At 42.9% G+C, this 12,106-nt stretch overlaps 1 protein-coding gene across 5 annotated transcripts in view; it reads right to left on the minus strand.

The window, feature by feature from the left end:
* The window catches only part of ZEB2 (zinc finger E-box binding homeobox 2), a 112,186-nt gene that overhangs the window by 82,501 nt on the left and 17,579 nt on the right, over positions 1-12,106 (minus strand). The gene's annotated exons all lie outside the window — the stretch shown is intronic.

Here is a 12,106-nt window from a genome sequence, read left to right on the forward strand (position 1 = left end):
TCCTAGTAAAAATGTGCTTCAAAATTATTCACTGAACATGGCCAGTAGCCAGTGCGAAAGGTCAGCCTGCCAGCTCCAGCAGCTTTGAGCAATGGTCAAGGTAAATATATACGTGAAAGAGCATCTGAAACAGTGCATTTCTGTTAACTGTGCAAACTTACAGACTGATTGTAGGCAGAGAAATAGGTAAGAACAAATCAAAAAATCACCTCGCTGCTGAAAACAGCAGCACCAAGTTTTATCCCTAATTTCAGGGTGTCAGACCTAATTATTTTTTTCCTGGTCAACGCAATTGGTTGAAAAAGTCATTAAATCCTCCTATATTAGTGTCTATCCATGTCCATAATTAGTCTGAGCAAGGTGGGAAGTCCCCCCAGGCTGCCATGGCTCCATCCCTGCAGTCTCACAGAGCGTGGGCCCCTGAGCTCTTCAAGCCCTGCAGTTTTGTTCCTCACTCCCCAAGCCACTAGATACCATTTTCTTATGGAAACGAGAAGAGTGGTGGTCCCAGAATAGGATGTGACTCATCAGCTTTGGCTTCCTTCTTCCCATGGTGGTGGGAAGCCACCCCCTGAGGTCCCTACAGCCCTCCCATTCCTTTCCTCCACATGGGATGGAGGACACTCCAGGAAGGGTGATCAAGGAAGGGTGCTCAAGGCCTTGCCTGCCACAAGAAAAGTCTCCATGGGTGCTTGGGTAATTACAAGGGTCTCAACACCATTGGTACTGTCAAAACCCCACTGGGCAACCCCATCACTTGCAGACCCCTCGGGCAAACCCATCACTTGCAGCCCCAGCCATCACCACAGTGGTGGCAGGTCCAAGGTGGTTGCCCATTGCTTGCGAGTACACTGGGCCATGGCTGCAAGGGGTAACCAGAGCCCCCAGGAGCCTCGTCTGCTCTATTTTTAAAATGCATGGCATTTTTATTTTGTCCAGCGTCCATGCTAATGCTTTTATCCCTCTCTTGCGACACAAACCATGCTTTTACAGTTAAGGTAACATAACGAGCTAACGTTGAACTTTAACCTTCAGAAACTCTGCCTCTAATGTCAGGCAAAACTTTTAGATTTTAAAGTAAATAAACAGTTGATTCTGACAAAAAAATGACTATTCCCCGAAGGGACGTTTTTGTGAAACAGCGCCAGGTACAAAAAAAATGTATATTTTTTGGCTTGGTCATGAAACTGTCAAAACACAACTCTAACATGTTTTGCTGCATATGTAATTTTTTTCCCACAGCTCTTTCCGAGCAGTGCTTAATTCTGGCTTCTTTCTGCACCCAGCTCTTGCGAGCAAATCAATAGAAGCACAAGAAATCCAGGCTAAGTTTATAGGTAAGGGAAGGAGAATGGCCAGGAGAAAGAAAGAGGACAGAAACGAGACAAAGCCTAGGAAACTTTGTTGAAGTTCCCCATAAATTATGCTTTCAGGGTAAAAATCGCCCTCAGAATAGGGCTTCAGGGAGATTTAAGCAGTGAGCAGCAGGCTGTTTACTGGCCCTTGGTACAGGGACTAAGTTTCACCCTCCGTGCTTAGGTACCTTGGTTTCATTTTATTTTTAACTGCTCTCTCTCTCTCTCTCATATATGTGCATATGTAAATCCCAAAGTATCTTGATCAAAGTTGTGATTACAAACTTCACTTTTACTAAAAACAGCGATGGCACTGATCTTTAATATAATAATATATTTTCCCTGAATGCCTGAGCTGTTTCATTCCAGCAACTGAAACAGAGACAATTCTTTGTATGTTGAAGTGTGTAATTATCATGTATCCAAAAGGGAGGGTGTAATTTTCACATCTGATTACAAGGGAAGAGAGTAAGGGAAGCTGCCTCGGTAAACTTACACTTGTTTACAGAGAGCAATACCTTTGATATTAAAAACTCTAAACATGTAAAATGCTGGAAAAAATCAAGATTGTCATGCACCAAAGCTAAAAAAAAAAAAGAAAAAAAAAAAAAGCAAGAAAAAAAAAAAAAGCTAAGCATTTTTTTTGGCATCGCTACAAAATGAAAAGTCAATTCTTCTGAACTTGTGCTGGCCCTACTCACTTGAGATGTTTGTTAAGAAGACTTAAAAATTGTTTTTGCACAGTGTGCTCTACTTGTTGTGTTGAAGGTTAAGAAGTTAAAGCTCCAGCTTTAATTTAAAAAGGGGAACTTCAAATGTTTCTGCTGTTTATAACTCTATTTGGTCAGTTTAAACTAGAGAAATGCTTTTCATATTTGACTTCGTCTTCACAGAATTTACTTCTCCTAAATGTGACTGCATTTGCTTTCAGGTTGCTTTTTTTTTTTTTTTTTTTTTTTTTTTTAACATATGAACTCACTCCTCTTTCTTTCTTTCTTTCCTTTTTTTTTTTTTTTTTTTTTTTTTTTTCTTTCTTTCTTTCTCATGCACACTGTCGCACAGACCCACACTGCTGATTTACCTTTGATAAAATGAGCTTCTGCCTATGTGAAATTATTATTTTTTGGCCACATAGGAAAAGATGGTATCAAGGAAAGACAGAACTGTTACAGTGAATATCACTTACCAAGGAGATTAAAGATAAGCAGAAAGATCACACTACAGGTAGAAGGGAAAACTGCTGAAAAACCAAGAAAGATATGAGAAACCTTTTGAAATGATGTAAAAGTATGATTGCTAAGGAGTTATTGTAGTATTTTTAGAAACCATTAAAAACTGTCTGCAAGCACTGGATGTCAAAGTACGATAGCCTCATTGCTTTTGCTAAGCAAGAAAAAGGAAGGGAAAGAGAAAGAAAGAAAGTAAAATTATTTTTAGTTTATGGAAAATGCTGGTTTTTGTTGGCATATGAAAAAATCACATAATTTACATCTGCAACACCTATCACTAAGACTATGATAAGACCCTGTTTTCTAAAGTATGCTTTTTTGCTGCCCCCAGGTTAACTTCCTTATACCATATTCTTATTCAGAACATCCTATCTGTGGGGAAAAAAAAAAAAACCTACCACAACAGCTAAGGATTCTGAAAAATAAAATGTAACCAAGTAATAGCAGTAATTTGAGTCGAGGATGCATTTAGTTACTTTAAAAGTGTTTTTGTCTTGTGCAGAAAGACATGAATGCAAAGGCTACCAAAAGCAATTTAATACCAGGTGGGGGTTGACATTAATCTTTTATGACAATAATATTGTGGTGTTACAGTAGGGCAGAAACGAATATCTCCTTGTACATACAAACGCTTCCCGAAGAGTCTGTGCCTGTCTTAAAAATACACGTATAGAATTGATGTATAGCCTCAAATTCATAATGAATATGATTATATAAATAGTCTTCACTCGTGCAAACAATCACAACGTCCTCCCTCTGCTTCCCGTGGATGTGATCCAGGCTCACCCGGTGAGCAGCACGGCACAGCCCCAGACCCCATTTCTCCTGGAAGGGGCTGGATTTGGACCGGGAGGACCTTTTGTGGGGACAGGGTGCACAGCCCTTGGCTCTGCCTGGTGCAGTGCCCAAAGGTGCCAGCGGGGCCAGGCAGGGCACATGGGAAGGATATGGCCCCTTCGTGCCCGGGTTACATGGGTGTGCCAGGGGTGGAGGCGGATTCTGGGCAGCGTTTGTGTACTTAAAACAACAAATTAATGTCTGTGGCACGCTAATCAATGTTGGGTATGCTCCGCATTTTTCACCGAGTTGTTAGAGTACATTTGCTTATATTTTGCACTATTTTAATTTAACCATATTGATCAAACTGAACACTCAATAAGACCCTAGGCACCTTAGCCTTATTAAAATTAGTCAACTTGAAGTAAGTGAGCTGAGGAAGTAATGGAAACTATTCAGAGATTTAAATACAGTGCAGCCCACTTAAATAAATACCTGTTAATGAAATAAATCTGTATATGCACATATTTTCTCAGAAACAAATTATTAAGGGGCCCTTTAGCAGTGCACAGCTCAAACATACCCATTCGTTTCAGAGGGCGGCATTTCCTCAGCTCGCTATGCATGCTTGTGCCCACTGGGTTAAACTTGGGGAGTTGGTGCTGACCTTTTCCACCAAAGCAGTTATCATTCTTTAGAGTCTAGCAGCGTCACGATTTATAAAAATGTCCCTAATTAACCTGTAAGTAAACACTATTGTGGTTTTTTGGTAGCTCTCCCATTTGAGTTTATCCCAGTAAAAATAAATCAGCTGGGCCGTCACCCAGACGAGTATATCTGGGTAACTAGAGAAGACAAATAAAAACCATTTAACCAACTTGACTGTTCATATTCAATGGGGGGGGGGGAGGGAAGTCAGACCGCTTAGTCTTTACAAATAACATGTTTTCGTCTTCAGAAAGTTGTATCATTTTTTTTTCAGCAGGGTTGAGAGGCGTAATTAGAGCACTAGCTCCAAGGATTGACTGGAGTGGTGATTTGCAGTGCAGTTCCTTTTGGCACCTCCATGGAGCTGAAAATATTGTTTTTGAAAACATTACTGTTTTTCAACAAAAATAGGATATTTGACAACATCTTTAACTGATTAATCCCCTCTCCTCTCAGAGGGGTTGACCCAAGTCTGGTTTTAGTGAGAGAAGAAAACCTGCAGCATGCACAAAGTCTTTCTGCAATACCTACAAATGAATCAAGCTAAAGAGTAGGTTCAGAATCTGTGGAGGTTTCCAAGCCTCTCTTCATGGGGGCTGCCTTGAGAGGTCTTTGTATACTCATTTTTTTCCTCTAGTCCAATAAAAGATATTAGCTCTTTTCCCTAAGCAAAGCCCCTCTCATGAATCAGGTCCTATGCTTGCAACTAGTGTGATATTGCTGGCCAGGTTTCACCCCAGTAAAATTCTAATCTATACTTTGTCTTTTAGAATTAAGAAGAAAATGCATATCAGCAGAATCTCCTCTCTACTTTATTTCATTTATAAATTACGAGAATGATGCTATTATATATTATTAATTTCTGCTGTTCTCCAACTCGGCTGCAGCAGTGAGCTGCGGATGTTGGAACGGTGTAATTATGTTCTAGTAGGGCAGCCATCCGTTTCCTTTCAAAAATTTACAGGATTCTTAATCATGCTGCTCATTTGGGTGCGCAGTAGCGAGGATGGCGAAACACAAACAGGGCACGTTCGTTTACACAGGAACACCTGCTTAGCATGATAGCAGATGTCAGTCAGTAAGCAGAACACAAAAGAAAAATATCAACAACAGCAAACTAGAAGCCTTTTGCAACTCGGTCGCAGGGAAATCTCGTCTGCGGGAAGCGAAATGACGGGGTGCGCCTTGGCAGAGCGGAGCAGAGGCGCGGCAACAATTTGGAAAGTCTCGCCTGACGTCCCCCCGGGAACAGGTCAAAAAATGCAGGCGAGCTCCTCGCCGGGTGAGGTGATATTTAACAAAGAATTTCTCGTGCGAAGAGGGCTGTTTTATGCAAGCTTGATGTGGAAAGATAGCTAACCATCTTGCAGAGATCATCATAAATATGAGGTGGTTTAGATAACTGCAGCGAAGTAGGTGAGAGCGGCGCGATGCGCAGAGCTGCTGCTCCATGCGCAAGGGTTTGTCAGCACTTCTAGCGCAACCACGTATGCTCCAGGCTCTATATTCTACCCCTGAAATGCTCGTTCTGGGCTGCCTCTTGGCTTTCCTGTCTCTAGTCGAGGGTGTTTATTTTTTTTAGCGCATTTCAGGAAATAAAACAAGGCGGGTGGAGGAGGGCAGGTCGGTGGGTTTCGGGGAGCAGCCCGGCAAGATGCGCTGGGAGTGCTGCGCGTGCGTCCAGCTCCTGGGGCGGGTATCAATAATCCCCCTCAATGACACATGCAGTAACTACTTTTCCACAGGATTGTTAGTATTCAGAGCAAGTCAACTTGCGTGGGTCCGTGCATTAAGGGCTCCCTAAGTATGCATTGACTTGATACCCAGTAATGGCTTCTAAGGAGCCGTTATGTAGTACCGTGTCAATGATCCATGCATTGAGGACTCCCTAAGTACGCATTGACACGATAGACCGGAACGGCTCTGAAGAAGCCGTTACGGTCTATCATGCCAATGATCTGCGGATATTGGCAGTGCCTCCTGCACTTCTACAGAGATTGTAAAAGTCTCTGAAGAAGCTGTTATGATCTCAGTGGAAGAGCCATCAATCAGGTCGAGGACAGCGTTTTGTTTTTCCATTTTTCCACCTTATCATTGGGAAGTTTTGTTTTACTTTTACAATTAGATTCAAAGAACTGACAAAATATAAAGGCTGCCCACAGAGTGGCTCTGGGACTGTGTGGAGGTAACCAGGATCAGAATATGACCTCTGGTTTTATTAGTCCTAGGTTTTTAGTTCCAGCTGACTTGCTGGGAGACCTCAGCCAGATCCTCTCACGTCTATTTACTCATATGTTGCCCCTCTAGCGAGCAGAGCAAGGGGATGAGGGCCTTGAGAGGAGGTTGTGGTGGGGTTTGGGAAATGATAGTTTAGACTGTTCAGAACTAAGGCTTGTCTCACCACCTCGTCACTGGAGGTGGACTCTGAGAAAAGTGGTTTGGCAGAAAGGAAGTCTTGCCCCTCAGTCTCCAGCTGTTTTCTAAGCTTTACTCTGTTGCATTCATGTAGTTTCCTTTTATTTCACTTACGTGTACTTACATCATTTCTGAACATACCTGCTTGGCAAAAGGTCATCTTTGTTTTCTATGCTGCCACAAATTTCTATGAAAACACTCTGAGCCTCTTTTTCCATGTCTTTCTTAGCACATGAAGATTTTATAAAGTACATCACTGCAGAATAAAGTGTTAGGTCATGCTAAGTCTATGACCGTAAAGCAATACCTAACTAGCTTGTACTGTTTGTATCTGCTCTTCCATACTCTTTGGGGGAAAACAGACTTTTTATTCTTTCATATTCAGTTCATACTCAAGTGTTAGAGGAGATGTTTAGAACATACACCTCTATAGTGTACTCTACCTATTTTCTGCAATGCTGACTTAGTGCAATAAGCCAATTTATGGTGTAATCCCTCATCTTTCAAGGTATTGGAATCGTTAAGTGTTAGCAGACCACTGGAGAAACACTTCAACTATACCTTATGGAAAGCAGAGATCCTCAAACAAGAAAAATAAGAATTACAGGGCAGGTTGAGAGATAGACTTTATGTGTAGCAGGGCTGACCTGAAGAACATGAGCTCAAAGCAAGCTGCAAAAGGAGCTATAAGAACAATATGGAATACCAGAGAGGATCGTGATAAAGCTGGGGAAGCTGAGGAGGCAAGGAAGACTCGGGGAACAGTGGCCATTGATCCCGGGTATTTCCTTCTTGGGATTCTAGCTTGAATATTTTTAGTCAGGTTTTCAGATGTGTTGAACCACTAGAGATGTTGCTACTGTTCCTCACTAGGTACCCCAAATCAGTGACTGCCCTGACAATACTAATTATAAAATTGATGTTGCACAGTAGTCTGTAGCCATTGGGTCCAGAGCAACATCGCCAGTGAGCAGAGGAGAAAAGACAACAGGATATCTGCTTTAGGCTGGAGGCACACCTGGCTTTTGCCAACAGAGTTCCCCAATCAAGAGCCTTCCAGGTAGAGGAGCGTACAGCACATTCTGGAACGCCACCATTGCTCCTTGTCTAACCTTCTTCCCTCCAGGGGAAAAAAACTTCAACGGCCATCATTAATTCCTTGAGAATGCATCTTTGGGATTTAAAGCCTGGTTTGGGTGGCCTTGATAAGCCTACAGGCAGCAACTGCCACTGCAACCCAAGTTCCTCTCAACATCTCCCTCTGTGCCGCACACCGCAAAATTGTGTGAAAAGTTGTATTTCAAAACCTCAACAGCTGAAGACTGCTGTCCCTTGGAAAAATTAAGCTTTGCATTAAATGTAATCATCTGGGTTTTAAAACTCCAGCGAGAGGCAAATAGGAGATAGCATTTTACAGAGATTCAGATCATTTTTCGTGTGAGGTCTTTAATACAATCTTTCAGGTACCTCACGTTGTGATGCTGCCCCCGCAACACATGCTGAGCATTTGGCTTGAAGTACAGGTACAGGTTTTAAAGGATCTCAAATAATTTTTTTCAATATTTGGGATACAAACAGGCATTAGTCTCCTTCCATGTACATATTTATTAGTAAGATTTTTGCATGGTATAACTCAAGTCTGGCAGTTTTTACCAACTGCGGCTTAAGAGGAGAAGTGACACAATGTAATGTTTTGTGTCTCTTTTGTCCATGCAAACTGGCCACTGAAAAGGTGCAAATCGCTGGTAAAGTACATTTTCTATAATTCAAAGCCTTTTAAGAAAGGTACACAATGCGAGAATACGCAGCTGCAATTTTAAAAAGGCTACTGTTCCTTTAATGCCCAGCTGGTCCTGAGATGTAATAAAATTGACATATTGATTCCTTTGAATTTACAAATGCCTGTTTCATAAACTCCATCTCCAAAGCCTAGGCATCTTTAGAGCACTGTCATTTTTTTCTCCAAATGGATCAATTATGTGCCCACGTAATCCTGTTACCTGTGAAATCCATGCATACTTCTCCCATTTGCTGCAGTTCCCAGGCGGACAAACTTGCATTATGTACGCATAAACAAACAGAGCATTTTCCTGATATTAGGGATTGTTTTCAAAGTGAAAGGCAATCTCCTGGGTCCTTGCTCAAAAAACATACATAGTGTGGTGTTCCTCCAAGTAACCTCGCTGCACTATATGTATAATTATTACACGACACAGCAAATCATTAAAAAAAAAAAACAGACTCCTGCTATCTTAAATGCTTAACTGCAAAAAGGCAGCGACACTTTGCAGCCAGCACTCATTTTTTGACTGAATCAAACTTTTCAGTTTCTTGACCGGCTCTTTTTATTTTCTCATTATCACCGTATCTGTGAGGAAATAATTTTCATCTGAGATGCTGCTGCGTGGCTTAAAGATCTGGAAAGCACCCAAAGCTGCAAACTTTTCTGTGGAAGTTTGGGGCTTTTAAATTTTATTTGTAGAATAATTCATCTTTTCCTCATGGCGAGCACCTTTCCATCACTCTCACACATACACACGCACACGCGGAGCCAAGCAGGCATTAACCTGCAGATCTACCACTTACGCATATAAATGCATCACACATACAGCAATCCCCATATCCCGTGGCATATTATTTGTATGAATATATACCGTGCACATAAACACATTTCTCCACACACACACACATGCACACACACGCACACACACTCCTCAAATATAAGCAGAGAAGAAGGGAATAAATGTGTTTTTCTCTGTATATGAATTCTTTATAAAGTACCGTGTATATACATAGATATGAATTCTCCTTTCATTCTTTCAGGCTGTGCTGTATCTGATTTTCTACACTTCACTGGGCAACCAGCAGTTCAGTTACACTACACTTGCACTGTACAATTTGTCTCTAAAAGGTTCCCAAAATTATGAAACATCTTGTCTGCTGCATGACCTGCTCACCGCAGTGCCTCAGCCCAAGGTGCAGGCATACATACAGAGAGGATGGCACCGGAAAAAAAAAAATGTTTCATGCTTGGAGCCCCGCACAAGTGGCCCAACACACCACTGCCATTGTTCGGGAGTGGTTTTAAAGATAAATGGCTGCATGTTAACCAGATTTGACATGCTGCACAAAAGCAGCCACCTTTGGTCCCATGACACAGCCAAACAGAGAAAACAACAAGCAATCCTGGCAAAGATGTCCGACGCAAATAAAAGCACAACAATTTGTCACATCGTCGTTACAAAATGTTTCGGGCTCTGGGGCTTGCCATGGGACGGCGGCGATAAGAAGCCGGGTCTGAGGGTGCTGGGGCGGCGGGAGAGTTAAAGTCGAAGAAAGCTCCGGTAGTTACAGAGGGGAAACAAAGAGGATATTTTCATTTGGCTCTTTCCGAAGACAAAAAAAAAAAAAAAAAAAAAAAAAGACTGCAATTAATTAAATCGAGAAGCTCAGTTGTTTTGAGAGGTGATTGAAATCTGACATGCCATGGAGAAATATTTATGTTTACTTTCTATTTTAGGAGGACGTGAAGCTACTTTTCCTTTACTGCACTTCCCCACCACGACAATGGCCATGGCTGGGATAATCAAGCACTAAGAGCTGCCTGCTCGGGGCCAAATCCTGCTTGCGCTTCCCATGGCACGGGGCCTCCCCTCACACGGGTGGGCCCACACGGCTCGGAGGACACGGTGTGGGTGAGGAGTGAGGTGCGGGAGCAGAGCAGGACTCGATATCCCGCCTTCTACAGAGTCCCCAGGAGACTGAAAAGAGCAAAACAAAACTTGGACTTAGTTCAGCAAGGCCAAATTTCCACCCAGGCCCGATCCTGCAGCCTTCCACTACCACCACAGGCACCAGAGCAGTCTTTGCTGTCCCCTGACCCATGGCACTCGCCAGTGCACTCCCACCCACTGCAGCCAGGTTGGGGTTTGCATCTATACCAATTCACTAATATTTCGCTATATTTGTACAGCCCCTACACCGAAAGCAGGAGTTCAAATACCTCAGTGCAGCTGCTTGCTAAGCTCCACGTTTTAAAATACCTTTCAGTCAATAATCATCATTGCTTCAGTGATTACCGCTAGCTTCTTTATATTCAGTGGCAGAGGGCTGGGGAGGGGGGGGTAGTTAAAAGCAATATTGCACTGTAAATCAGATCAACCCGTCGTGTGATAAACTCTGAGAATTTGGTTTTTGGGCATGTACTTCGTATTTATCTCAGTCAAATTCCTTGGCATCCCCTCGCCCTCTGACGAAACAATGACCGCTCCTCCGCGGTCCCAGAGAATCGCGGCATGCTTCGGAGCCGCTAAGCCCCACGCGAGAGCCCTGTCAATGAGTTCAACAGCACTTCCACATCTCGCAGACAGGGAAAACGAGCACGACGAGGTTAATTGAGCACGTGTGGTGCTCGGGGGCCGCGCTCACCTTGCCCACAGCATGCAGCATGGGCACGGCGTGCAGGGCACCGGGGTTTCGGAGGGCTCATGAGTGTGGGAATGGCACCCGCATCACCTCTGAGGCACGCCAGGGCTCGTCACGGGAGAGGAAAAAAAAAAAAACACAAGTGTCAGCCGGAAGAAAAGTTCATTATTGTATGTCAGGGCAAAATTAATAGAAAGGGCTGCAACAGTTAAATTACATGGCTGAGGCAGTCTTTCTGCAGGAAGCCTAGCTTGCTTTAATTAAAGCACGTTATGTCCAAAAGCCATCGTGCGGGTGTTTTACAGCAACCTGATACCAACACCTGGATGTTCCTGCTCAAAAACTCAAAGCCTTCTGCGTATGTCCCAGCCAAGTGATCGACGTTATCGAAAGAAGGAGTTATTTTTAGCCAGGGATGTGGATAACTAAGTGAGGGCTCCGTGGAGCCGACTGGGGTACAAGGGCTGCTCAAGTGATGGCAAGGCGAGCTGCAGCACTGTGTGTCTCTGATTCTTATTTTTTTTTTTTTTTGACTGTCAAGAAGATTTTAAATCTTTAATATCTGTTTGTTGTCAGGTTTGCCTCTAGCTTTTTGTGTCTGCAGGTCGTGTTTTGGTGAGGAATTAGCATTTCTCATTTGCTAGCTCAAAGTTCAGAGAAAGCACTGAAATACTGATAAACAAAGTTCATCTAAGGGAAAATCTCTGTATGCATAACCCAGTTAATTCTTTTATGGTTGCAGGATGAGATTTGAAATGCATGTTTAAAACAAGAGTTTTTACAGAAAGCGTCAGTGCAACTGAGGCTTTTCTAGTACGCTGTACTAATTTTAAACAAGAAATCATTACGATTTCTGTGCCATATTAGCATCTCTTTTATTTTGCAGTATCTGTGCTGCACTATTTCAACTCACTGCAGGTTGCTATTACTTTTTTTGGTATCGTGTCATTTGAACACATCTGAAGACCGCTGGGATTACCGGGGACTTCAGTCGACATTTCTGGCCTCTGCAAAGGATCTTAGCCAAACATTTCGTTTAGTTAAACTCTTTGCTGATGCCACAGGGCACGTAACCGCGCTGCTCCCCGAAAGTGCATAACCAATGCACTGTGCCATCTACGGCAGCGTTTGTTCAGCCTTTGCTGCGAATGGGAGAAAAAAGATACAGAATGCACGGATTGATTTTCAAATTACCTC

Source organism: Aythya marila, assembly GCF_965140915.1.
Source record: "Aythya marila genome assembly, chromosome: 6".
Taxonomy (NCBI): Eukaryota; Metazoa; Chordata; class Aves; order Anseriformes; family Anatidae; genus Aythya; species Aythya marila.